Source organism: Camarhynchus parvulus, chromosome 4, assembly GCF_901933205.1.
Source record: "Camarhynchus parvulus chromosome 4, STF_HiC, whole genome shotgun sequence".
In the NCBI taxonomy this organism is placed as follows: Eukaryota; Metazoa; Chordata; class Aves; order Passeriformes; family Thraupidae; genus Camarhynchus; species Camarhynchus parvulus.
The window spans coordinates 63120800-63147382 of record NC_044574.1 but is presented as its reverse complement, the minus strand read 5'-3'; the positions used below and the strand labels follow the sequence as shown (position 1 = coordinate 63147382).

Genomic DNA, 26583 nt, shown 5'->3' with positions numbered 1-26583 from the left:
ATGTCAAGTTTTGGAGAAAAAGAACTTTAAAAAACTTGTTCCAGGGACATAGAAAGAGCAGTTTCTGCTGTTTGAGGGGCTGGGTTACTCTGAGGCCTGATGAGCGCCACTGAAGGCTCAGCCCAGCCGGTAGAGAGGTGGCTCTGTGACACCTCTCGGAATCCCCTGTTTTCCACTTCAAACTTGGGAGTCTTGATGGAGAAAGTTTAAAAACCCCAGCAAATTTCAGTGCTGGTTGCTGAAAGCTTGGATGCTGAGGCGGTGGGAGCTGCTGTGGCTGGAAAGAGCCGAACCCTGGGGCCGGGTCGGAGCCACCTCAGCCCGGGAAGAGCCGAACCCTTCGGCCGGGTCGGAGCCGCCTCAGCCTCGAGGGCACAAGCCCCTCCCGGTGTCCGTGTGAAAACGGGATCGAGGTGTGGGAGCTGCCGTCCCTGGCAGCTCTGCTCCCGGGCTGCCTCCCTGGAACCTCATTGCTGTGGATGTGGGGGATCCCAGGATCCTGTGGAAACCCTGGCTGCCCTTCAAACCGCCCCGAGCCCGTCCGGCCCTGCCTCGGGATCGCCGCCATTACCGCAGCCCCGTCAGCTGCGGTCAATGTTAGAGCCCCGCTCCAGAGGGGAAATTTCCTCGTGAAGTGTGGAGAAAAAATATACATAATTGAGTTTATAGCTCGAAAAGTGGTAAAACAGCCCTTGAAGAAGTCATTAGATGTGAATGGACTCAATGATTTCTGCCTGAATCATCAGCAAGCTTTAAAGACGCACAATGTGTGCGTGAGGGAAAGGCAGGAGCCCTGGCCGAGGAGTGTTCCTGAAATCCCACTGACTTTGTTGTTTTTGTAATTTTATTTGTATTTGTCACTGAAACGTGACTGGAAAACTGACACAAATGCATTGGATTTCACACCGCTTCACAAGCAGTGAAGGTGCAAAGGACAATGATATCCCACACCAGCGTTCCTCATCCACCGCCTCTGCCTTCTGCTGAAGCCGGGACTGTGACACCGTGACCGGGTATGTGCTGCGTTTTTTAAAGATACTTTGTTTTTATGGCTGTTAACTGTAGATGGGCAAGAAAGAAAGCAATTCTGAAAATGCACAAACTTCAAAATTTTGTTGGAATTTTTCTGGTCTGTAATAATACTGATGGGTTTGTGTGATCTATATGATAATTATTTTGCAGTAGGAGAAAAGCTGTTATGAAAGTGTTTCAATATTATGTCTCCATTTGGTGTGGGAGGGTTTGAGGGGGGCTGAGGGCGATGGTAACTTGCAGCCTTCAGGTGCTCTCAGCAACTTTTCCTATAAGTACAAGGTTTTTGTCTAATTCATGGAATGTGAACTTCAGGTAGCTAGAAAATATCTCAGGCTTTAATTGCCAAATTGTCTCCCAACCCTAAATCTCCAACAAACAGCCAATGTAAATACAATTTAAACAAGGCTGACTAAGAAACAACGTTCCCCTTTCAAAAATATCAAGAGATCTTTTTTCTTCCCTTAGAATTGATGTTAATGTTTAAACCAAGTGTTTCCATATAGCATTTGTACTTTGAGAAGGGAAGATTTAAAATTAAGCTTCATTGTGTGAATTCTTGCTCTGCCCTTAGTATGTCACTGTTTTGCGCACAGTGGTCCCTGCTGAGAGCCAGTGGTTGGGAGCCACCATCTCTCCTGGCAAGGCTGAGAGTCACAGGCTGGAAAAACATGGAATCATTATGGAAATGATTGGTATTTAGGGGTTGTTCTGAGAACATGATAAGAAGGTAGAAAAAAGGAGAGGTCATTTTTCCCTAAAGAACTGATATTTGTAGAGTGAAATCTTACCCTTTGGGATTTAAGGTTATATACAGTGAGTGTATATGGTGTGTTAGCACTAGTGCCAGCTAATAGTTGGCAAAAAGAGGTGACCACGGGTAAGTAGTTGTATTTAAAATTAACTGGAATCCTGTCAAAGAATCCAACTATGAGGGAGGACTTCGGAAAGGAGGAAGGCACCTGATTTGTGACTGCACATCTTTTAGGTAAGAAATTCAATGTTTTTTGTCTCCTCAGGAACAGCTTTGTGGTCTTTTAATATTGTTGAAAGAAAAATAACTAGCAACAATATTTGTTTTTATTTTCTTTTGCTGCTGCATTTCTTGACATTGTGTTACCTATCTTTAAAAATGATATATTTAGAGGCATTCAACTAAGTGATGCTTTTCTGTTTGTCTGTAAAACTGTGAAAAATGTGAGGTAGCAGAGCTGGGATATCTCAGTTACAGAATTCCAGTTTCACTTGTTGGTACAGAACTTTGTGGCATTTCCTTAAAATGAGGGCAAAGGAGAAGCTGGGGCCGTAGTTGCGGGTGTTGTCACAGAGCCCCCAGTGGGTCTGGGGCTCCCCACGGGGGCTGTGCAGCCACACCCCGGTGGATGTTCCCTGTGCCTCTCCATGGGATGTGCGGCTGGGAGAGCGCGGTCCCGCCGCTGCCAGGTGCCCATTTCGGATTCTGTGTCTGTGGTAAAGGTTTCCTGCTGCTCCACACCTTATCCTGAGCCGTTCCCAGCCCTTCCCTGGAATCGCCGCCTCTCAGAGCCGTCAGTGGAGCTGCGTTTGGAGCCTCTCCGCGGGCCGGCTGTGCTGAGCTGGGCTGCGCTGGAAAACCCCCGTGGTGAGAAGGGTTTGAGCTGTTGGAATGGTTTAGGCAGAGCTGGGGTGGGAGCAGTTCCTGAGCCATGGCTGGACAGCTCTCAGTCAAATAATCCTTTTTGTCTGTGCTGGGGCACGGACTGGGGCACTCTCCCTCCTGACTGGGACAGGAGCTGTGGAGGGTGAGGTGGCATTGAACATGGGAAGGAAATGAAGTGCTCCTGCCACATGGGAGACTTTCACACAGGCTGAGAGATAAATATAAACCAAAACCTAATTAAGTAGGTGCAGGCACTTGGAAGCATTTTCATGTTTACTTAGACTCATGCCTAATCAGTTTAGTTGCTGTAAATTTCTCTTGAGGGAATAAATTACTGAAAAACATCCCTTCTCAAATATTGTATTTAGTGAGGGAAACCAGCAGATCTTAAAAGAACTGCAGTAACCCAGGAAAAAATGGCGTGTTCCCATGTAAAGGGTCATAGCATTTCTTTTCCAACAGGAAAGTGGTTTTATGATGGGAGAAAGGGAGCAGAGCTCACGTGTAAGTTTCTCTGCTTTGGTGGTACAAGAACTGTTCCTTGGGCTGACAGCAGTGGCAGGACAAAGGAGAAGGGAACTGTTTGTGGGAGAGCTGAGCTTTTCTTTCACTTCTGTGTGTTGCACTTTGTGGCTATGTCTGAGTTACGTGAACAGATTTTTTTAAAGCTAAACAAACAAACCTGAGAATTCTCGATCACCTGGGCTGGGGAGCAGATGGGTGGTGATTGTTGGAGCCTTCAGTTGCATTTTCCCTGTAATTAGCTGTCTAATTGCTTGTCCAGAGCTGTTGCTAATCTGTTTACACATATAATTAATTCTAGTTTTAAAATAATCACACAACCTTTTTAGGTTGTTTGTTCTTTTTTCTTAATTTGTGGAATGTCAAACTAACATGCTGGTGAACAATTTCTGTGTTTATTCATGGACTACATTGTGACTCCATTCTGGATGTGTCCATGGAAGGACATACGATAGCTAATTATTTCTCAGGTTAAAGGAAATAATGAATATTAATCGCAGCTACCTGCAGCATGGCAGGAAAACCTCAGGAGTACTTCCAAAGCTTATGCTGGCTGCCCATCATTTTGATTCTGTTTCCTAAATTAAGAAATGGGACCCCACTGATGTGGCACATGATGTTCAGCTTCCTGAAATTGAATTTGGAGAGGGAAACAGGGCTCACTGGTTTTGTAGGACACTTGGCAGACTGGTGGAAGTGGGTGACATGTTTGTATTTGCCATGAGAAAGCCCTGCTGTGCTGAGGGCCCAAAGAAGAGCTTTGCAGGCCTGTGAGTGGTGCCTGGTGCTGTCACAGCCTCAGTGACACTGAGCCATGGGACAGGGCAGCTGGGTGTCCCTGATCCCCAGGAGCACACCCTGGTGCTCCTGCAGCCAGGGCTGCTCGGGGCTGGGTCTGAGCTGCTGTTACAGAGGAGTGTTCGTGAGGGACAGAGGGGCAGAGGAAACTCAGTATGTTACTGACACTCCCTATGCACACACACAAAGTCCTAGAAGTGTGTAATCGATTTTTAAAATAGCCTAGTCTATCTCTCTGAATATTTCCTATGCTGTTAAATAAGTTTAAAGTGTGATTGATGATCTCCAGATCTAAATCTGGGTTTCTAAACCATCCAGCTGCATCTGCAGCCCTGTGGTGAGAGCCCCTGTCATCAAATGCCAGATCTTTTCAAGGCAGCTCACACATTTCCAAAGCTCTCCTTAGCAGTTAAATGACTTTGTCACTGTTATAACAAATGTCACTCCTTTTGTTAATGACAGCATTAGGGCAGTGTTTCAGCTGAGCTTAGCAGGCAGTGCTAGTATGTTTTTGGATTCTCAGTTTTAAATTTTTTCCTCTCTTTCTTTTTAATTGGAAGCCTAAGTTGAACATAGAACATAGAATGTGCAGGTTTTACATCATTGCTGAGCATTTGAATATTTCTTTGCCTTCCCTGCAGTGGCCTTTTCCCATCTGTGCCCAACATTGAGTGCAAACGTCAGGAGCACATTAAAGAGATGGGTGGGGAGATGTAGAACATTAATGTGTGGTGCTGGTGGAAGCTTGACAACTGTCAGCTTTGCCTGTGTGCATTTACCTCATCCTCTGCGTTATTTATTCATCTGAAACACTTTTGCAAATGAAGCAGATGAGAGGGAACCTGAGGTAAATGAAGCCTGTTTAGGGCAACTGGAGATGAGAAGGAGCTAAAACAGCAGCAGGGGCAGAGCACCTGGGTGTTGGTGGCTGCTGCCATACCTGAGGTGTTCCCCTTAAAAACATGGCTTGAATTATTCAAGAGTTACCAGCATCTCTAGCCGCAAAGCATCTTTATTCTTCTGAATGTGTACATAATAAATATTTTATAGTTTAAACTCTGAGTCTTCAAATGATTAGAGGTGGCAAAACGAAAAAACAGTTAAGAAAGTGAGCAAAGATGCCTCTGTCTAAAGAGAAGGAAAGGTGAATCCAGTCTGTGCATTTAGGCACCAGGCCCACATGAAGAGAACAGAAAATGCAGCCCAGTCCTTGTGCTGTGTCCTGGTACCACATACCTGGGGACAGATAGTGACAAGGCATTCCTGCAGATCTTTGCAGGCTGAGTTAAACCCCAGAGTGAAACTATTGGGAGTTTCAGATCTTCTCATCTCCTGGCTGTTTGAATTGGGTTTCACCTAGCTCAGGGCAGGTGGGATTGTTTGTGGAATCTGTGTTTTCCAGCTGCTGCTGGGAGTGGAGCTGATGTGTTGCCACCGCTGTTAGATGTTGCATGAAGGATGGGGAGCTGACCTCTGGCTGCAAAGCTTTGTGCTGTAAAGGGCTCTCACCTCTGTAATTTGCATTCCCCTTGCTCAGTTTTTTCTCTGCTAGGTGGTAATAAATGACCTGGGGAACCTGGGTAGAGTTGTATTAGTCATAACAATCGTAACAGAAACAAAAGGGTTCTGGCTTGAAAAATCAACATTAAGTCCATCAAGCCAACATTAAGTCCATTAAACTGGATTTCTTTTTAAATGGCTGGTTAGCTAAGCCAATTAAGAGCTCCTCTACTTATTATTTTGCTGGTTCATTTGTTTGGGCAGCAGGATTTCAGGCACTCTGTGTCACACAAGCAATGTCAGTTTGATTTGGTCCCATCTTTTCTGTCCCCTCCTACCACATTAGGACCCCGTTGCTCTTCACAGCTCTGTGTTGTCTTAGGAATTCATTTGCAAGCTGGAGATAATCAGCAACTCCTGACTCTCTAGGGCTGGTTTGATTATTGATTGGTGAAATCAACCTGAATATTGCACAGTCACAAACCTCGCCACATAAATCAGCTCTTTTAATGCTTGGGGGTTTTCTTATGGAAAACCAAGCAAGCCTTTGCTGACACGTTGCTGACTGCAGGTGGCATGTTTGGAACTCAGAGGTTTACACTTAGAGCTCTCTGTCAGGATATGGGTGCATATTGTGTCTTTTGTCCTTCAGCTTTTGTTGCTCTTAACACCTTTGGAGATGGGAAACCCTGTCAGAAATACCTAGATAGGTTTTCAAAGGGTTGTTTGGCTCTGTTTGCAGTGAGTGCACCCCAGGTTATGTAAAATATGGGAATATTTGTTAGGACAGTGGGAATGAATGCTGCAGTCAAAGAGATCTCTGAGACAAGGGAAAGATGTGGATTCCAGTTGCCACTTCAGTTAATACTTCACTTTATTGTAAAGTAGGAAATGCTGGTGCATTTCTTTCAGCTGAGTTATCAGAGACCACGCTCCTGTCATGCTGTGCCCCCTCCCATCACTGAGGGTGAGGAGGGAGTGTTTATGTGCAGTGGTTGCTCACAGGAGCAGCCCTGGCTGTCTGCACACTTGAGTTACACATCAGGAGCTGAGTCTGGCTGGCAAAGGTTGTTTCTGGGACCTGGGCACTCTTGGGACAGGGCAGCTTTTAAGGGTCTGATCAAGGGAATGATGTGCTGACATGCACTGTGTCCTCCTTGGAGGTCGGGAACTCACTGGACTTGATGAATTTTAAGTAAGTGTATCTTTTTCAGAAGGGAATTGTTTCTACATTTCAGTTCTAGAGATGCCAGAATTCTTCAGGCAGTTCAATATGGGAGAAATGTATTTTGTCATAAGCTTAATTTGTCTTGCTGTTATCACCAGCTCACATCTCTTTAACTGCTTTTTGCAGTATGGACAGATACTCAGATATTCAAAGCATGCATCACCATTGCTGCTGCCTTGGGATGCATGAGGACTCCTGCTGTCCTTTTAGCACATTTCTGTAACTCACATGTTTTTATGAAATTTCAGATGAGACCTTTTTTCAAAAAGACTTCTATCTCTGTTAATGTGTAATAAATATATGTGGAGAGCTATATCTGCTTTTGTTCAGTTGAAGAGTTACAACATTCAGTGGCCATAATTTAGTTTCTGAATGGCCTGAAGATTTTCTAGCATGGCCCTGAAGAAGCCACTTCAGAGAGCAAAAAGGCTTTTCCTGTGCTCTTGTGCTGTGATGGCACTGATGTGGTTTTTGGGTTTGGCATTAGTCCTGTGATTCTCTTTCTGGTTGGAATTGCCACAAAGGGCTTGAGACTTTCAGAATACCTCAGTTATTGGTTAGTAATTGCAGAGTCTTAGTTTTGTGGGCTTTTTGCTTTCAACACTAAATGTCAATTTTTGGTTTTCTTTTTTTTAAATCTGATTGTATTTTGGTTAGATAGAGAGCTAAAAGGATGGTGGTTTAGAGATTTATTTGTCAGAATGTAAAGGAAATGGGTTAAGTGAGGCTCAAGTGTGGCTTGTAGCAGCAGAGCTGGAAGTGGCAGCAGCACAAACTGAGCAGCCGCCATGCACTGACTTGAGTACACGTTTTTCATGCCTCCTGATCAAGCTGATGTAAATGCACCCCCAGAACTGTTTGCTGTGTGGCTTCAGGAGTTATTTGAGTTTGGGATAAGAGCAGTGCAAATCTGTGTAGTGTTATCCTGAAGAGCAGATCAGTGCATACTGGGAAACTGGCAGACTCCCCCGGTGCTCCAGAACAAATTAAGGCAACACTGTTCATGTTCTTACCTTTCCAAGAGTGTCACTCATCCTTCATCAGCAATTCCAAGATGCAAGGGAGATGCCATTTCAGTGGTTGTATTGGCTTTGTTATTTGTCTGTGCATTAACCACATTCATCAGTCAGTGTGCTCACAGGAGCAGGTTGGGGACTTCCCTTTGCAAGGTGCATTCATAGTGAAACCTGAGAGATTCTGTTTTCTTTTGTTTATTAACTCCTCACTGTGCCCTTCTTGTGGCAGTTTTTATTCCCTCCCAAGCCCTGCAGTGCAGAGGTAAATAATTGAGGACATTGCATGTTTTTAGGCTGCCCACACAATGTTCATGTATCTTAGCTAAAGCTGGACCCAATTCTGAAACCTCATGAACATGAAACATGAGCCTAACAATTCCTAATTGCTCACCTCACTTTGCAGTTTCTCCACCTTTAGGCTGAGGGGTGAGGAAATGCCCTCCCTTGGCCTCTCCCAAAGGTGCTGTGCCCAGGGCAGCTGGAAGATGAAATGCACTGAGGACACGCTGAGTGCTGTTGGTTCAAGTCAGTCCAGGGGTGACGCTGTAGTAAATAAAGGAGAGGTGTCCCAGATATTTGATATGTACGCTCTGTGTACAGTTTAATATCCTTTGAATGGTCCAGAAATCAGAACTCAGGAGTTCAAAACGTTCCAGCTCTCTGCTTGATTTTTATCTCCACTCTCTAGCAAGTGACAAGAAACTAAAGTATTATTCCAATAATCTTCTTGTTTATTGTTGTTCAGAAAAGGGCTTCTGGCTAAATGTTCATTACCATTTTTTTCACATCCCGGCCAATATAGATCATGACTTTATGGGTGCACTTTAAAAAATGACCCATTTAAAACTTTCTGAAGGCTATTCAAAAAGCTCTCACATTTGTTGGATAACTGTATAAACTCTGTATGCAAAAATGCAACTCTCCTCTTGTTTTTTTTTCATTTGAAGGAGAATGGCAAAATGATGAGTTGTGACTAGTGGCATTTCCCTGTGCTGCCATCTATTTGTTATGCCCTGAAAGGCTGCACTGCCCACATCCATTTCTCTTTTCTCATGGGCCAGTTCTGCTGTTTGCATCCAGATCGCTCCCTTAACCAAGCCCGTGGATAACTGCAGCAGTGCAAGGCAGATATTGATCACAGAAGTGTAACGAGGGCTTTTTGTTCCAGTGCAGCCCAGGCTGGCATTGCCGAGCCCCAGGGGACCATTAATGCTCATGTGGAGTTTGTTTCCCTCAGCAGCACTTCCAGGCTCGGCGTGCTCAGGTCTAAGAGATGGGGTTGGATGGGTAGCACTGCAGCCTGAGGTGTGGGATGTTTATTTCTGTTTGTGCCACGTTTTAAAAAAGCATTTTTAATAGCTGTCTCTTGTTTAATATGCTGTGAAATTCTGACTGAAAGATGCTTAGAACTGTGCTTGACCAAAAAAAACCAAACCCATGTGGTTCTGGCCAAGCTGATGATCTGCCCCTGCAGTTTGGGCTCTGGGAGCTGAAGCGGGGGAGCCGCAGAGCCCTCACGGCTTTGCCGTTTGTGCCTCCCACAGTTCCCGCTGCAGGGAGTGTCCTGTGGGGCTGACACAGAGGGCTGGGGCTGAGCTCAGGGCTGTGCACAGGGAGGAGGAGGAAGGTGCCTTCCTTCCGGTCCCGTTTACTGGGAGCAGTGACTTTCACCTCCAGGCTGTGCACGCAGCTGATGCTGAAGTAGCTTCACATTTGTGATGTTCACCTTTTCCCCTCTCCTCTGCTGTACCAGGGCTGCTTAAACAGGACTTTGGCTTAGTTGGATCCTCTACCAGTTACCAAGGTGCAAGTACCATTAGCCAGTAAATTCTGGTTTATTTTAAAGGAATTCAGCAATGTCCTTCAGTATTTCAGCTAATGGCATTATGTGCCTGGATTCTTCCGTGTCCTCTCAGAATTCTTCCCCTGCAGCTGAGCACTGTATGTGAAATTTTCCCTAATTAAACCCATCATTGTGGATAGCTGCTGTTCTGGGAGAGGAAAAGTTTCCCTGTAGAAAAGCAAGCAGCCCAATTCTGCACAGAGAGCACAGTTCCTCAAAACTCGTCCTGTGCAACGTCAGAGCACAAGCTTTAATGAATGTGGTGAAACCGTGGTTACAGGTGTTCATTCTAAAGAAATGAACATGGAAACAATTGATTTTTGCTGATTCAGTTTATTAGCACACAGTTCCCTGTGCAGCCAAGCCTAAAATAAAGCTGTTTTGGGGCTTTTATCCATCACTTAGTGAGGGTTCTTTGAGTTGCCATTCAGCTCAGCAATGTTTCCAAAATGCCTCAGTTCCAATTTCACTTTGTATTTCCATTCACAAGGCTTCACCCTCCCTCCCCCTGCCCTGTACTCTCTGGAGATCCTAAACAATCTACAAAAATTTTATTTTATTGCCCAGGTAGTGGTGTTGTGTGAGGATTCAGATTGTTTAGGTGCATCCCAAGTAAGATACTTGGCAAGTTCTGGAACTCTGAAATTGTAGGGAGATGAAAGGCAGGGCCCTTGCTGCTTCTGTTCCAGACTAAAGCTGAAATTTGGATGGCTTCTGACATTCCTGACAATTCTCTGGGTTCAGATTGGTATGAGCAGCCCAAATTTAAACCCAGTTCCAGGTTAGAGAGACATGCAGGATCTCAGCTGGTCCATCTCAAATAAAGGATGTGGTTAAACACTGTTAGCGCGTGCCTTCATGGCAAATGGCAGCAAAACCACTTTCCCTTGGTGGCCTTTTATGACAGTTACGGCACCAAGCAGAAAACCTGGATATTAATGTGACAGCTGGGCTGGGCTTTTTGAATCAGCTGGGACAGCTCAGAAATGTCTTAGTGACAGGGTTGGGTTTTTTTCCTATTTGTGTGTGTATTTCAAACCAGGTCATGAGTAATGTCTGTGTTACCAACAATTAACTCCCACTTGTTTGTTTTTAAGAGTTTTTTGTTTTAAGATTTCTGGGCAGAAAAACTCACTGGGAATCCCAAGTTCCTGCTGATGGTCAGGATTTTGTAATGCCAATTTGTAATGTGTTTGTGGATACCACATGTAAGGAACTGCTCCTTTCAGATTCCTGCAGGCAGCCCTGCCTGGGTCAGGGCTGGTGTGGAGCAGCCAGCCCTGCTGAAATCAGTGATCTTCACGCTGCACAGCTGGTTTTCCATAGGGAAACCCCTTTGTGTTTGCCTGAGGTCCTGGCTCCCTTTCCCCATGGCTGGCAGGGTATGACAGTGCTGTTCAGTAAATGTTAACTATCACAAATAATTCATATCAGGTGCGCTGGAGAGCACCTGGGGGAAAGTGAACTCTGAAATAGAATGGAATGATTCTGTAACGTGGTAGGGAAAGGCCTCCCCTGGATAATGAGCAGGAGAAGAGCAATTTCTGCTGCAGCATCCATGGCTCATTGTTCCCTTTAGAAAAGAGAAGGTTCCCATGTCTTTGAGGTAACTTGAGCGGCCTTTGTGGTTTTGAACACAGCAGGTAAATCTTCCAGGAAAGCTCACTGTTTACTGGGTCCTTTGTCTACAGAAAAGATAACCTAACATACTCAAGTGGAGCAACCCAATTTTAAACATTTTCCATAATAATCTAGTATTAGGAGTATTTCTAGGAAGTGCTGACAAATGCAGAGCAATAGTTGGGTAGTCTCTAAAGTAAAATTAGTTAGCATTAGGCATGTAACTCTTCAGTTCAGAGGCCAGATACGTGTTCCAAAGCTATATTTACTGTGCTGGGACAGTCCTGAGACAGGCAGGAGAAAGGTATTCCCAGTGTAGAGGGGCTGTTCTTCCCAGCTGGGCCAAGGAAATGGCCCCTGTTTCTGAGCAGGATTTCTGTGGCTAACACTGAGAGAGGCCAAGGCTGCTAACAGCTCAGGGAGCTGGAGCTGGGTATGGAGCAGGCACGAATCCATCTGTCCAGGCAAGCTCCAAACACAGCTTTTGCACTGGCTTCTTTCCTCCTCCTTTCCTGGCCTGTCCGTGGTGGCAGAGGGGCTCAAGGCCTGGCTGAGCACAGCACCTGCAGCCTCAGGCCACTTCTGCAGGCACAGGGACAATGGATGGAAGCTGTAACTGTTGTAGGGAAACAGAATTCTTGGTGTAGGATGTGACTGGGACACTTGGCAGGGACCGGGGCAGCAGCTTTATCTCCATGTCCCCACTCAGTAAATGAGGTCCTGGCAGTCTGGGCTCCAGCTCCCTGCTTGATGGAGCTGTGATCCGCTGTGGGAAGGAGCTGCAGGGACTCCTGAGCCCAGGAGAGATGCCAGAATTTATTTAGTGGAAGCCTCACGTGCCCCATAAATGCACAAATATCCGTGCACAGACATTCGCTTGGTTCTGGAGAGCTTTTAATGCATTCAGATGGAAAGGGAGTGAGAAGTCAGGGCACACTGAGACTGCTCTACCTTGCACAGCACTGTCCATTTATTCTGCATTTTTGGGGTGATTTGGGGGCTTTCAGCAAACCCAGGGGTGCCTTTGTAGCCCATGGCCTAAACCCCAGGGTTCTGCAGGCTGTGGTTCTCAGAATTAGCTCTGTCAAAGTCTTGCCCAAAGAAACACCAGCCAGGAGAGCTCTGGACTGTTAATGTGGGTTCCTTCTGGGGGCCCCAAACCTGGGTCTGATTCTTTCAGCACTTTTTATGGGAGCCCTCTAACAGGAAGGTGCTTGGGCCTCCTCTCATCCCAAAGCAGCAGAGGCACAGCCAGTGTCACAAGGGGCCTCAGGAGAGAGAACAGCTTCCTGCTCACTCTGCTTCCAGTCCTCCAAAGTCCTTGGCAGTTCTGTAGCAGGGATCACTTCTATAGGCCAAGAGAGTGTGGCGGCTCCTTGGGGCTGTTGGAAACCACAAAGCCTTGGCACTTGTACTTCCAACAAGCCCATTATCCTGAGGGGTCCTGAAGGGTGCAAGATGGGAAAGATGCAAAATGGTGTAGATGGGGTTTGAGACTGGTTTAACATGAAAATCAAGAATTTTTCCTTTTAAGAGTGCCAGTGTCTTCATCCCAAGGGAAACTCAGTGTTCCCAAGGAGCAGTTATTTCTCCTTTCTCCCACATGTGCAGCACTGATGGACATAGCTGGACATCCACCTGCAGCAGCGGTGCTGGGAAGTTCCAGTGGAGTCATCAGACACAGAGGAGCCACTGACCTCTCTCCTCTCAGAGCTTGGGAAAAATAAACTGGCACAGTTTTTCCATAGACAGCTGTTAGGGAAGCCTGGCACTGATACTGTGGGGATGGGCTCTTGCTTAGTCTGCATCTTTGCTCCTATAAATGTTGGAATATTTGCAGTAGGTGTGTTTCCGTACAGGGTAAATGTGACGGTGATCACAGGGGTCTTTGGATGAGGGAAGAGACGAGCATTTGACTCCATATTTCAGAAGGCTTGATTTATTATTTTATGATATATATTACATTAAAACTATACTAAAAGAATAGAAGAAAAGGTTTCGTCTCAGAAGGCTAGCTAAGCTAAGAATAGAAAGGAAAAGAATGACAACAAAGGCAGCTGCCTCAGACTCTCTGTCTGAGCCAGCTCTGCTGTGATTGGCCATTAATTACAAACAAGCAGATGAGACCAATCCCAGATGCGCCTGTTGCATTCCACAGCAGCAGATAATCATTGTTTACATTTTGTCCCTGAGGCCTCTCAGCTTCTCAGGAAGAAAAAATCCTAAAGAAGGATTTTTAATGAAAAGATGTCTGCGACAGGTAAATGCTGCTATGAATCCCTTTTTTGATTAAAATTGGGAATATGTAGGCTTGAATACAGCTAGTCATGCTCTGAAACGGCATGTCCTGGAAGGTTTTACTGAAGTATTCATTTTTGCTGTCAATATTTCATTGGGATGAAGCAGCCCAAGGAAGCTGCTTCACACACAGCTGTGTGTGCTGTGACCAGCAGTGGACTTGTTCCCTGTTGGTTTTGCTCTCTGGTTCCCCGAGGCAGCTGCAGGTGGGCTCTGGAAGCAGCTGGGACCTGCTGCCCTCACTTGGCCAGCTCCAGCAGCTGGAGCCATGGCAGAGCTGGTTCCATCCCACCTGGGGCTGTGACAGCAGGACAGCAGGCAGGAAGTCAGGGACAGAAGGAAACAGCAACTGGTGGCATTTGGGTAGATGGTGCTGTTGGATTTCTCTTTAAAGCTGCGGGCACGTGTGGAGTTGGGGAAAGGGAGGAAAAGTAACCAGAGCTCCTGTTGGTGCATCCCCACTGGAGTCAGTCCCCCACTCCCAGTCTCAGTTTATGCCCAGAAAAATCCCCTGGCTGCTGAATTTCTCTGGAGCAACAGTGACACCTCGTGGGTCAATTTTAATCGTGTTCCACGTGGAAATGTTTGTTCCCCCCCCCTCCACCTCTGCCTGTGTGGAAACCAGCAGTTGGAATTCAGGCAGCATCCTTGGCCATCTGCTCAGCGCATCCCTAGACCTGGCAGCACAAGAACTGATGGATGGCGGAGCTGCTCATAAACCAGGGTGCCAAGGGCCACGTGAAAATTCAGTTAGCAGGATCATATTATTGGGAAATAGGGTTTTAATTGGCAACTGATTGGTAACTGGGTATTGCACATATTTCATTAGGAAGGCACAGAGAAAGCTTGGTTGTGCATGTACAACAGAAGGCTGAGGCGCTTGGTTCCATGCAGGAGTTTAGGGATGGCAGTGTCCTTGTTTTAATTTGGGAGAATGCAATTAATTAATGTGCTTCAGGTCTCCATTCTCAGCATGGTAATAACCTCCCCCTTTATATTTTGGTTTCCATCTCTGAGCGTAGCTTTTGCTGCTGTGGTTGCCAGGCTGCTTGCAAGACTTTATTGGATTCAGACCTATTTTTTTTCCTTGGCATATTGAATTTGTTGCTCCAGAGGATTTTTCATTCCAGCTGGGCTCCAGTTATTCTCACATTCCCTCAGGCTCCATTCTGAGTCCTGCTGTGATTTGCATTTGTAGCTTTTCAATGAGTAAACATCAGAGCTCCTCCAGCTCTGTGCTGGCACATCCTCTCCATGGCACTCAGCTCCTGCTAGACTTGGGAAAAAGCTGAATGCTTTACATAATGTTTTGTATGACATTCAGTTATGGAGATCCTCACATTTAAAAAAACATGGAACTGGGAGAAGAGTGATCTGCTATTAATTAGCTGTCTGATGCCCTGGACTCATGTTGATAATAATGGTTCCCTTTGGCTATGGTTTTAGTAATGTATAGGAAAACATGCCATTAGAGATATTAAAAATTCATTTCTGAATTTATACTGGCAGCCTGAAAAGTGGCATTCAGTCTGTTAATTTACTATGCTTTTAACAGAGCAGTTTTAAATAAAAACTCCAGATTTGAAGTACTTATTTCCAGCAAACTTGAAGTTAACATCTTTGTGTGAGCACATACTTTGCACACAAGCCCTGCAATGTCTGCTTAAAGGAGCTTTGAGATCTCTGTTATTGAACATCCATGGGGATGGATGAGGTTTCTAAAGATGAAGCATCCAGGCTGATGGTTCAGGTCCTTTCCACCTATTTCTTCCTGATCCACAAAGCCATGCCCGGACATTTCTGCACATCCAGGCAAACTACTTCCGTGGCTTTTTGGAAATGAATGTCAGTGGCACACATCTGTTCATCCTCTCTCCTTCCTTGTCTCCCTGCACCATCCTCATGTTAAATCCAGCCCCTGCCTTGCCATAAATGCAGTGCATTGTTCTGGATTTAGGACTGTCCTGCATCTTCTGCCTGGTATTGCTTCTCCCAAGGTTTCCCTGCAGGCTGCCAAAATACTTCTGGGGAAGAGAATGTTGGTGAGGATGGAACAGGGAAGCCCTATAAATATGATTGCCTGGCGAAAGATTTAGAGAATATAGAAAATATAGACAAGATTGAAATGAAGGCAATTTTTGAGATCTCCTAGTTACTGAACAACAGGAAAACAATGGTGTGGTCGAGCAGGTAATCCCCTCGTTGATGAAACAATACCCTCTGCCTGTGGGCAAGCCCAAGGGTCAAGAAGCAGACCCTACCTGCTTGGCAGGAGGGGTCGAAAGAGTAGTTTTTAGGGTTTAAAGTGTAACACCATATGGTAATGTAGTGATTCCTATAGGCTGTATGTAAATGCTATAAGATTTGTATCCTGTATTAGATTGGTTACTGAGAATCAGCATATTCAACACAGAAGGTGATTTAATGTATTGTAACGGGAACTTCGGGAACTCTTTTTTTCTTCACCTCTTTTCGCTCTCTCTCTCTCTTCTTCTCTTGGCCCTGCTCTGAGCTGCGGCTGGCAGCTCCCAGCAGGGCTCTGCACCCACGCCCTCGCAATAAACTGCATGTCCATGATCTAGCCTCAGAGATCTCTCGTCTCCGTCCATCCCGACCGTGCAGGAGACCCCGAGCCACTCCTACAGAGAGAACCATGATTTTCTGTATCCCCACACATCACCTTTCTTGTAAAAGCAGCAACATCTACAATGTTTTTCTTCTTGGAATCACAGCTTCAGAAGTGAAGAAGTAGAAAATAGAGCCCACAGCCTAATAATCTCTTAATCTTGGGAAGTGGTAATTCATCCCAGTGCCATTATTTAGGAACATTCTCAATCAAATGCCTTCCCTCTACCTGTAAGGGTGTCTGTAGCAGATTGGTGGGGTTTAATTTATTGAAAAGAAATGAAGGGAGATAACAACCCAGCAATCTATCAGTTCCAAAACTACATTCTGTTGGGCATTAAACATTAGTTAATAACATAATGCAGGTAGAGTTTGCATTTTTCAGTGCATTCAGTGTTTCAGTTTTAGAAATTTGTAAGGATTTTGAGTTCTGTATTTTCACCCTATGTGCACGTTATCAGGGCAAGGGGATGCCTGTCAGAGCAAGATGTATTGCTGCGTCATCCTTTAGAATTTATTCTGCTGCCTTTGGAGGAACATTATTTTTACCCACAGTGCAACTATTGGGTTTTTCACCAGGTTCTTTTGGCCTTATTAGTTTGTGTTCATCCATTTGTCTTCCTGCACTTTTGCATGTTTAATAAATCCCAAGTGTTTCTTAGGTGTAGGAGCACCCTTAACCTGTGAGATGTTGTCCCTGGGAAGGGAGTTCCTGATCTGCAGCAAAAAGTGCTGACATTCTTTCTGCCCATTTGTACCCCTCTGTGGGAGCTGTAAGGGCAGCAGCAGCTTCTGAAGGTTGTTCTCCAGGTGTGTATAGGTCTCGTTCCTTCTTTCCTCAAATGGTTTAAATGTGTGACTGAGGAGAACTTTGTTCCAGAAGGGACCAAAGGCAGCTCCTTGCTGCAGGAACGCTGCTGGCACAGCCACTGCTGTGTCCACAGCTCTGTGCAGCCAGCAGCTCTGAAACCAGGCCTGGCTCTGGCATGAGGATCCAGCTTCTGGAAGGGTCCTTCCTTTAGGCTGTGCTCTAAGAGGTGTCTTTAATTAAAATCCCTCAAAATGATGAGGGAAGATACTGCCCAAGTGCTTGCAGTTTATCCTGAGGGTCTGTCCAGCTGGCAGACTTTCCATACGTTTGGAATTGTTGGAGCATCAAACTGCATTTTTAAATTATTTTTAATGACATGAAAACTAACTGGAAAATTCAGAGGTAAGTTTTTCTGAACATGAGAGTTTCCAGTTACACTGCAGCAATTGAAGCAAATCTCAGTATCTGTATTTTTTCAATAAGCCTCACACTCTCACCTTCCCATATCCTAAACTTTATTACATGTGGTGCTGAGCACTTTTCACACAATCTACCCTGCAGTTCAGGGAAGTTTGGGATTTTGCCTGGTGTAGCTGAGAAGAAAGCTGCCACCTACACGGGAAATGCAGTGAATTAAAACAGCTCCTGATATTTAAAAGGAAAAAAGACACTGACAGGTACGTCCTGCAGACCTTGCTAAGACTCCCTAATAATTTGCCTGGGTTTCAAGAAATGCCAAGTGCTTGACAGGCAGTGAGGAGCGGCATTTACTGAAGTGATGGAAAGGGATGGAGAACCTGTGAGTTCTGAAACACAAATGGGGATTGTTCTGACTGCAGCCTTTCTTCATGTCATCTTCTTAAATATGTCATCAACTGAAAATTTTAGATACAAAACTGAGTGACAGAATCTTCTTATTGCAAACTTTAAGCCACTCGGTGGCATTTTGCTGGAAGGCAATCCTGAACTGGTTGTGTTGCCAAAGGGCAGCTCTGCCGAGGGGCAGCAGCAGGGACATTGCCAGGCTCAGCAAGGGGGCTGAGAAGGTGAGAAGGCCTCGTGTACAGAGATGGGCTAAAGAAAGGAGAGCAGCTCCTCCTTCCCACAGAAATTCCTGTGGACATAAAAGCTGGAAAGTTAGGAAGTATCTTCAACAGTAATAGCCATGAACTTCTCAGAGGAAGGTGCACATGGTTTGGTGCGTTTGAAAGATGTCTGGTGTAACATTCTGGGGGATGAGGCCGGTGGGCTTTTCCTCTTTATTTAAAGCTGTGGCATTTGAGGAATGGCACGGAGGAGGCACTGCCGGGTACTGCCGTGGGTGCCGCTGGTGCGTGTGCCAGGAGCAGAGCGGGAAGGCGTTTCCTCAGCCTGGCGCTGCAGGCAGGGCTGTGCCCGGAGCAGGCGGGGCTGGGGCTGTGCGGGGCGGGCGGGCCCTCAGCAGCACCAACAGGGGCAGCGTTCTCAGCTGCCCCATCTTCTGTGTGAGGGCTTCCCTGGGAAAGGCAGAGGGAAAAGCAGCCTGGGCCGATGCATCTTTGGCGTTTGCAGGAGAGAACATTTTCCTCCTTGTGAATTATTCCTCTGCAGCTTGGCCATGCATACAGAAATGGCAGGATGTGTCTGGAGTGTCACCAGAGACGCTGTCATTGCCCTTGGGTGGTGGGACCACAGCAACTGAATGAGATACTGGCTAGAGAGGCTAGAAAAGGATCACAGCTTGGAAGGTCTGCAAGGAATTCTGCAGGTGTTGGTGGCATGGTGCAGGATGGGGCAGAAACTCAGAAAAGGCTTTGAAGAGATGTGACAGTGTTTATTCTGAAATAGCTGTTACTCATTTTTTCATGTTTTCTGGAAGAGGATTTGAATCCAGGCTACATAAGCTGGACAAGGAGGGGGAGAAGTTGTGGCTAAAAGTGAGAAATTGAGGGATTTGTGAGAAAGACAAAGATTGTGGCATGTTTCAGATTTTTGGTTTGTTTTGTTTATGAGGAAGGGCTGACTGGTTTTTGGAGAGAAACTGTGAGGCACAACCAAGGTGTGCTGTATGGCCTGTGAGCTGAATACACAGAAACATTAACAGCACGCTACATCACCCTGTGGATTTGTCAGACATGTGACATTTTTGTCTCTGTGCTCCTGGTTTGAAGGCACAAAAGAAGCTGGGAGAGGTATTGAGACAGCTGGTCCTTGTTCACCTGGGGATGGAAAACTGCTGGGATGTGTGCACATCCTTCATCAAGAGATTATGAAAATCTAGCAAGATTTCTGATGCTTGCAGTAATTTCTGATGCTTGCAGTAACTTGTAGGAGTTGCCCACATTTTTTCTTGTTCTTTGTATGTGATGATTCCAGTGTGTTTCATGTATGTGGCACTAAGTGTGGTGTAGTAATTGATTTCCCCCTCACCACTCCATGTGGACATTTCAGGGGCAGGAATACATATTTCATCAAGCAGTTTGAATTTTGACAAGAATTTGAAAAGTGTACAGATAATCCAAAAGTCACTCCTTGTAGTAAACCTTGTGTTAAGAAGACTTCCTGTATTTTAAAAATCTGTTGAAGCTGAAGGGTTATGCTCAAGTTAGCATTACAGCAAGAGCTGCAGTAGAAACTAAAATCTTAACAACTGAAATATTTATAGCTGAATTCACATCTAATGCGTTTCCCTTTGTAGGGAGGTGAGGGAAAGGAATTTGTGAAGCCAAAGATTTATTGGGCCCTATTTTTCTGCAAGTCAACGTAACTTTGGTCTGGACACAGCAAATCCACTATTCTGAGTGCAGATGCTTTTGATAGGTGTGCTGGTTTTGGCTGGGAAAGAGTTCCCTTTCTCCACAGCAGCTGGCCCAGGGCTGTGGTTTGGATCTGTGCTGAAATCAGTGTTGCTGGTTCAGTGACTTTGTTATTGCTGAGCAGCACACTCACTGTCACTTTTCTGATTCTTTCCCCCACCCCACTGAGGGAGACGAAGGGGGGGCTGTGTGAGCCTTCGTTGCTGGCTGGGGTTAAACCAGGATGTGTTTAAGGTCTGCCTCTTTCTGTGCTTCCAAGAGATAATTTGTGTGTTTGTTACAGTGTTGTGATTTCTGAAGCACTCTGGCCTTTCCTTGCCTGACCCCAGGTGCAGCAGTGCCTTAATGCCTGTGCATCCCGCCCAGGGCTCTTCTCACCGAGCCCCTTCTCCCTCTCTGGCCAAAGGCCCTCCTGAGCCTCCAAGCTCCTGCAGCAGAAGGAAGCTCCAGGGCCTCCTCCTTCCTTCCCAGCCTCTCAGTGGATCCAGTGGAGTCTTGAGCATGGGATAGAGAGCAAAGCTGTGCCATGGAAATCCTGGTGGAAATTCCATGTGCAGTTTGGAGGCACTCATCAGCATGGTGGTAAACGAAAAATAATGATGCCAATCTCTGTAGCACAAAGCCACAAGGAGCACAAGATGCCTGGTGTTTTCCTCAGCCTCATTTCTGATTCCTGTTGGTAACTGCTGGTGCCACTCTCTGGCACCTGGCCAGAGATCATCGCTGATCCAGCTCCATTTGTTCATTTCCCATCCCTGTGGCTGTGGGTTGCAGAGGCTGCAGAGTTCAAAGCTGCCTCTGTTGGCTGTGATTTGTCTGCAGCATTACTGAGGGGTGTTTTCAGAGGCTGAGCTGGGCTAACAGGGCCACTGAGTGCTGTCAAGCTGCATTTAGCAACAGGGAAAAGGACTCTTTTTTTTTTTTTTTAAATACTGAGGAGCTGGCCACAGGCTGCTGGTGGGAAGGATCCTTTCTGTGCTGTCTGTGGTTTGCAGACCCCTCCCTCCCACTCAGATCAGCAGCTTGACTCATGCAATTAATGGCCCCAGACAGAATTTGGTCTTGGCCTAAAGCAGTTATTGCCATCCAGCTGCTGGTTAAATGTGTAATTTCTCAATTCCATTCACTTCTTTCCTCCCTGCTGGTACCAGCCTGGCAATCACTGCAGTGATTTCCCCTCCGTTTGCTCCATGGGCTCCAGTCCCGGGAAGTCGGACAGGGCTGCATCAGGCACTGAGTTCAGATCCCAGAACTGCTCCTGAGAGGGGCCAGAGGCCGTTCAGGAGCTGCGGGCACCACACTGGAGCAGCACCTTCCATCCTCTCCTCTGCTCCCTCCCACAGGAGCCGCAGCAGCGCCGGTGTCAGGGCTGGCAGGCAGAGGGGCTGCCATGGTCCGTGATGGGCAGGGAAATGCTGCTTTTCCCTTCCAGGAGAGAACATTTCCCAGGCAGGAGCAGGAATTCTCCCCTGCTCCCCAGGGGCTGTTGGAGCTGCAGATGCAATGGCCTCGTGCTGTGGCTTGGGCCTGCAGGAATATTCACACTCTGGGCAGGATTATTGCTCAGCGGGGCAGGCTGGGCCCAGTGAGGTGGGGGAGTTTGCAAAGGGGCCCCTCAAACACCAGCACTGCTTGGGCTGCCTGAGCTGCACACATTGCACCTGCACACTGAGGGGACACTGCAGGGAACACCTGCAGCAGCACTGGCATCAGCAGTGCTGAACTGGGCCCCAGAGAGAAATCTGAATGGGATGGGGCATCAGCCAGTGGGGTTTGTTCCTCTTGGAGCACCAGGCCTTGCTTTTCTTCCCTTCCAATTCTCATTTCTTATTGGTCTCCCCATTTTCAGGTTTGTGTTGGACAGTGCCAGCCTGTTTGTGCAGCACCTCATCCTGTACGTCATCCTCCTCTGGGCTCCTGCTCTCTGTCACCCCGACATCTGCACTGCTGCCCACCTCTGCCACCCTAACATCTGCACTGCTGCCCACCTCTGCCACCCCAACATCTGCACTGCTGCCCACCTCTGCCACCCCAACATCTGCACTGCTGCCCAGCTCTCTGCCACCCCAACATCTGCACTGCTGCCCACCTCTGCCACCCCAACATCTGCACTGCTGCCCAGCTCTCTGCCACCCCAACATCTGCACTGCTCCCCACCTCTGCCACCCCAACATCTGCACTGCTGCCCAGCTCCCCAGCCCCTCAGTGCCCCGGGCCCGGGGAGGGCAGTGGGTTATGGGATCCCCAGGGATCCCCAAGGAGCCCCTGTGGAATGGCTGCTCCCAGCAGCAGGGCCCGACATCCCAGCGTGCTCCCAGTGCCCAGCAGGGAGGTTTGCCTGCAGGAGCTGTCAGGCAGAATTTCCTGGGTTTGTCACAGCTCTGATTTCTCCATCCCCCAGAGTGGCCTTGCTAAGAGGAAGCATTGATTGCTGCCAGCCAGCACACACATGGGAATGGGATTCACTCCAGCCCTACCCTCAGAATAACTTCTGTGAGCTGTTACCCCTGCTAAAAGGAGCCTTTTCACAGTTCTGTATTTCCACCTAGCACACACGCAGTAAAATTAATAGAGGGGTGCTAAACTTCCCTTAACTTGGGAAGAAATTTTATGGTGTTGTAGTGACTCTTCCTGAAGAAATAACTGAAGTTCTCTTTATACTGCAGCGATTTATATGTACCCCCAGCACCGTGTTTATTTGGTGTCAATATAGGGTCAGCAGAAACCAGCACAGGCAGCTGGAACTAAAGGTCCTCTCGTCCCATTTCACAATATTAGTGTTAAAAATGTAAACTAAAGGTCAGATTCCACCCCAGTAATCTGGCTAAGAGAATAAGGGCTTATTCAATAGTAAAATGCTATGCTCAAAATGTTTCTTTGCATCAGGATTTTCCCAAGTATCTCATTTAGCTTTTGTTAATAGATTAAAGAAAGGGTGTTATATTTTGGTAACCCTTTTTTAAATGTACATATTTTCTATGTTAAATGGGTGAACAGGAGTGCAAACCCCTATGGATGAGGGCTGCTGGAGAAATCCTCTAAAATTGATTATGTCCTAGAGACCTGAGTCATCATTTTGTCCTATTGCAATGTCTCTTATTCTTTCAGTTCAGATAAACCTGCAAACAATTCAACCTTTAGAGCTTTAATATTTTTAAAGAGACATTCATGCCCAGAAGGTGTCTCAAGGTGTTTGTTCCATCAGGCTGGGTTTGATATCCCTATTAAAAATATATATGGCTCACTTGATGGGAAAATCTTCTTCAGAGAGAGGGATTTTTCTTCAGCTTGAAATCTGAAATATAAAATTGAGTATAATAAAGTGAAGAGGCAAGTCATGATGCAAGGGATAGAAAAGAAAAATTACTGTGAACATGTTCTACTGAAACTGTTTGGATTTAATAGGAAGAGTACAGCTAAATCCTCAGTTAGTGAACCAATTAAAATTATTTATTGCATTGAGGGAGTTTGTGCCAAATCTTAAGAAATAATTTGAAGAAGGAAACTTATTTGAAAACTGCAATCATGGATGGTCTTTTTTTGACTGAGTAATGAAGAGGTGAACAAAGAGGGCTGTGATGGCTTTGGGCCCCACGTTATACCCAGGAGCAGAATGGGCTCTGGCACAGAGGAGAGGAACCAGAGCAGTCGGGCTTTGAGTTGTGCCTGGGCATGGTCAGAGTGATGGGCTTTGCTCTGGGCAGGCCCCGGTGGCACCGAGCCGGGGGCAGGGGGGAGGGAGCCCCGGGCAGGGCAGGGGGGAGCCGAGCAGCGGTGCCAGCTGTGCCCGTGGGCCGGGCCGGGCGCTCTCTGCCCTCTGCCGAGGGAAGCGCCGCAAGTCCCGGCTCTGCAGCAGCCGGGAGCTCCCGCTGGGAGCTGAGGTTCGGCAGTGCTGCCGCGGATCCTATCTGCACCTCTGGGAGCAGGGATGTGTTCCATAACGTGGCATCAGCGAGGGCAGATGTGTAAAGGACAGAGCTTTGAGATGTTTGTCTTTAAAAAATCTTGGTGCTCATTTTCCTTCTGTTGTCGCAACTTTGCCCTTAACTCCAGTGGCTGCTGGGTCAGTGTTTTGGTTTGGTGCCTCTGCTTCCTACAGAAGAAATATTTTGTAGCTGCAGGTTTGGAAGGAGAATAATCTGTGTTCTAATTTGTTTTTGAAAAAGCTGCAGAGAGCAAAGATTCAAACAGCATGGGCCTAGGACTCTGCTGTTGCAGTGGTTCCTGTGGGGAACCCAGGTAGGCAGGAAATGGGCAGGCTGCTCTTCCAGCTGTTGTGAGCTCTGGTGCCAGGTTTTGAGGACGCAGGGGTGGGAGCGGTGCTGTGACCGAAGCAGTCTGGGCAGGCAGAGGTGACCTGTCTCTGTGTAAGTGCCACAGTGCTGCAGTGGTGATCTCCATCTCACCACTCTGGCACACTGAGGATGCAGGGACACCCTCTAGCCTTTCAGCTCCGAAAACTCCATCCTGCACCTTCTGTGCTTGGCCCAGGGTCAGAGCAGGCCCAGCAGGCAGAGAAATGGGATGGTTGTGCACGTTTGGGATTCAGTGTTCACTGAGAGCCACAATCAGTGCCAGAAGTTGAAATGATTTGTCAGTAGCTCAGGCCTTCCCAAGAGCTGTGGATTTGGGTGTAGGTGAAAATCAGTCCCTGTGGTTTTGTGTTCCATTGCAGGAATTCACAGCTAGCCCTGGGCTGAGGGCTGAGCATCCCCAGGACTGGGGCTCCTATTTTATTCCTGTGTAGAGGATTGTCTTGGGGGCGGGTTTGGTTGGATGAGGAGGTGTGTGGTTGGTGTCTGTGGGACACCTACTCAGGTGTTTTCAGATTTGACATTGAATTTCTCTGGGGTTCTGAACCAGTGCTGTGTGAGCTTTAGCAAGAAAATGTTTGATCACCCAAAGTAGCAAACAGTAAATGATCATTAAGCAAATTTGGAAGATGGGTGCAGTTTGTCAGATAGACAAAGCCAGGACTTTCACCATTCCATTTGATCATGGTGGGTGATGATATGAGATAAAACCTCACCACTGGTATTTCAGCCCTCATAGATTCCTTTCTAGAAATACTCTGGAGGGGAATTTTCAAACCTAAGCTCTTCCCAAGCCGCACATAATGGGGTAATAGTGAGTGCTGCTTCCTGTGTAAAAGGAGAGGCTCAATCTTTCCATTCCAGGAGAAACAGATTCTGTCCATAGAAACCCGAGGGTGTGTGGAACTCGGTGATACCTGAGCAAGCAAAGCTTTTCCCTGTCAGTTCCTGTAACTCACCTTACAAACTCCCCAGGGCACACAGCAATCCTCAGTGCCAAGGCTGGAATCTTCCAGGGCTGAGGTGACAGAGCTGCAGAAGGTCAGGTCCCTTTGCCAGGGAACAGAGCTTTGTCTGCACCATTCATTGTTTTATTATCACCCCTCCTTGCAAGCACAGTAAAGTTCACCAAGATATATTTGAGTAAAGCAGGGATTTCTTGGTGTTCGCCACTGCTGTTCCTAGAGAACGGGGTCTTCTGGGGGGGCATGAGGAGTGATCTCTCTGCAGTCTTGGAAACGCTGTCTCACAGCCGGTTTGAGTTTCTGATTCATTTTGACAGCACCTGACACATTCCTGCCTTAAAGGTCAAAGCTGCTCCTTGCCAGCCCCATCTGACAAATGAGAATATCTGTGATGGGTTAATCTGCTCTTCATCAGCTGAGCCTGAGAGGGTGCTCTTGGAAAGGGATTGGGGACATTCAGCACTGGCACTTCTGAGGCTGTCAGAAGCTCAGCCTGAGCTCTGCTGAAGCAGACCAGAACTGATCGATGTCATAGCTGAGAAACACTGGGGGATCAAGGCAGGTGCCAAGTTTTCCCAGTCACTTAGGATTACTCTGTCAGTGAACCTGACTGCGTAACTAAATCTGCACAGGGGCCCTCCAGACAGAACAGGTTTTGCAGGACCTCACTGGCAAAAGAGCTCCAAAAAAGGTACTTTGTGTTGTTCTAATCTGTGTTTCTGGAGCTGAAAAACAGACAAAGGAATTTTAAAATATTTAGAAAAAACCCTGAACCAACTCAGTTTATTCCATGTATGTCCACAGTGGCGCCGCAGGTTTGGCTGGAGTGTTTGGCATAGTAAAATTCGCATGGATACAAAGATAGAGAACAAGGTTGATTGGGATAAGGAACAGCAAGAATAAATGGCCCACAACTCGTGATGAGGAGCATCTCCAGGAGCAATGGTTCCCTGTTCCCCTCAGTTCAAGCGCTTAGGTCAGCAGCTGAAGTTCTCATGTGACAGTTTGAAAAATGAGAGGTCCTTAACCCACTGAAGGTGGCACCACAGAGTGCTGCTGATGCAGGAAGCTCTCAGGAATGCAAAAAACAAATCAATCGGGCATTCATGGGCAGGGGAGAAAAAGAAGTCAATACTTGCTAAACAGAATTTTCTGCCATGGCCCAGTAAATTCCCAATAAAAAGGGAGCTGTAGCCTGGGAGAGAGCAGGCCAGTCCTCACAGTCAGGTGATTTTAGCCTTAAACTCTCCAGATCTCTCTTAGGAGCCAGTTCTGGACTTGACCCTGGATTGGGCAGAGGCAGTGGTGAGGCTGGCTGGTTTTCCATGCTTCTTGTGGCTGCATCTTACTGCTCTGGTTTAGGATGGTAGAAGATGTCAGGTGAATTACAGCTTTTGGGTAGGAACACACATGCCTTTTATACTGAGCAGAAAATAGTCCATCTGTTGGGGGAAAAATAATTGTAATTTACATAAACACCCTTGAAAGGTACTTTCTCTACATGAGATCTGTTTGTCTGGATTCCTCTGAGTTTGGGAATGTGGAATCATAGAATCATTAAGGTTGGAAAAAAACCCT

The 26583-nt window shown here is 46.8% G+C and overlaps 1 long non-coding RNA gene across 1 annotated transcript; it reads left to right on the top strand.

Moving 5' to 3' along the window:
• The first annotated feature begins 323 nt into the window (after positions 1-323).
• On the top strand, positions 324-21672 carry LOC115902964. Its single transcript, XR_004060669.1, has 3 exons — positions 324-1013; positions 2509-2653; positions 21577-21672. It is a non-coding gene; the product is annotated as an uncharacterized LOC115902964 (long non-coding RNA).
• Positions 21673-26583: the final 4911 nt, after the last annotated feature.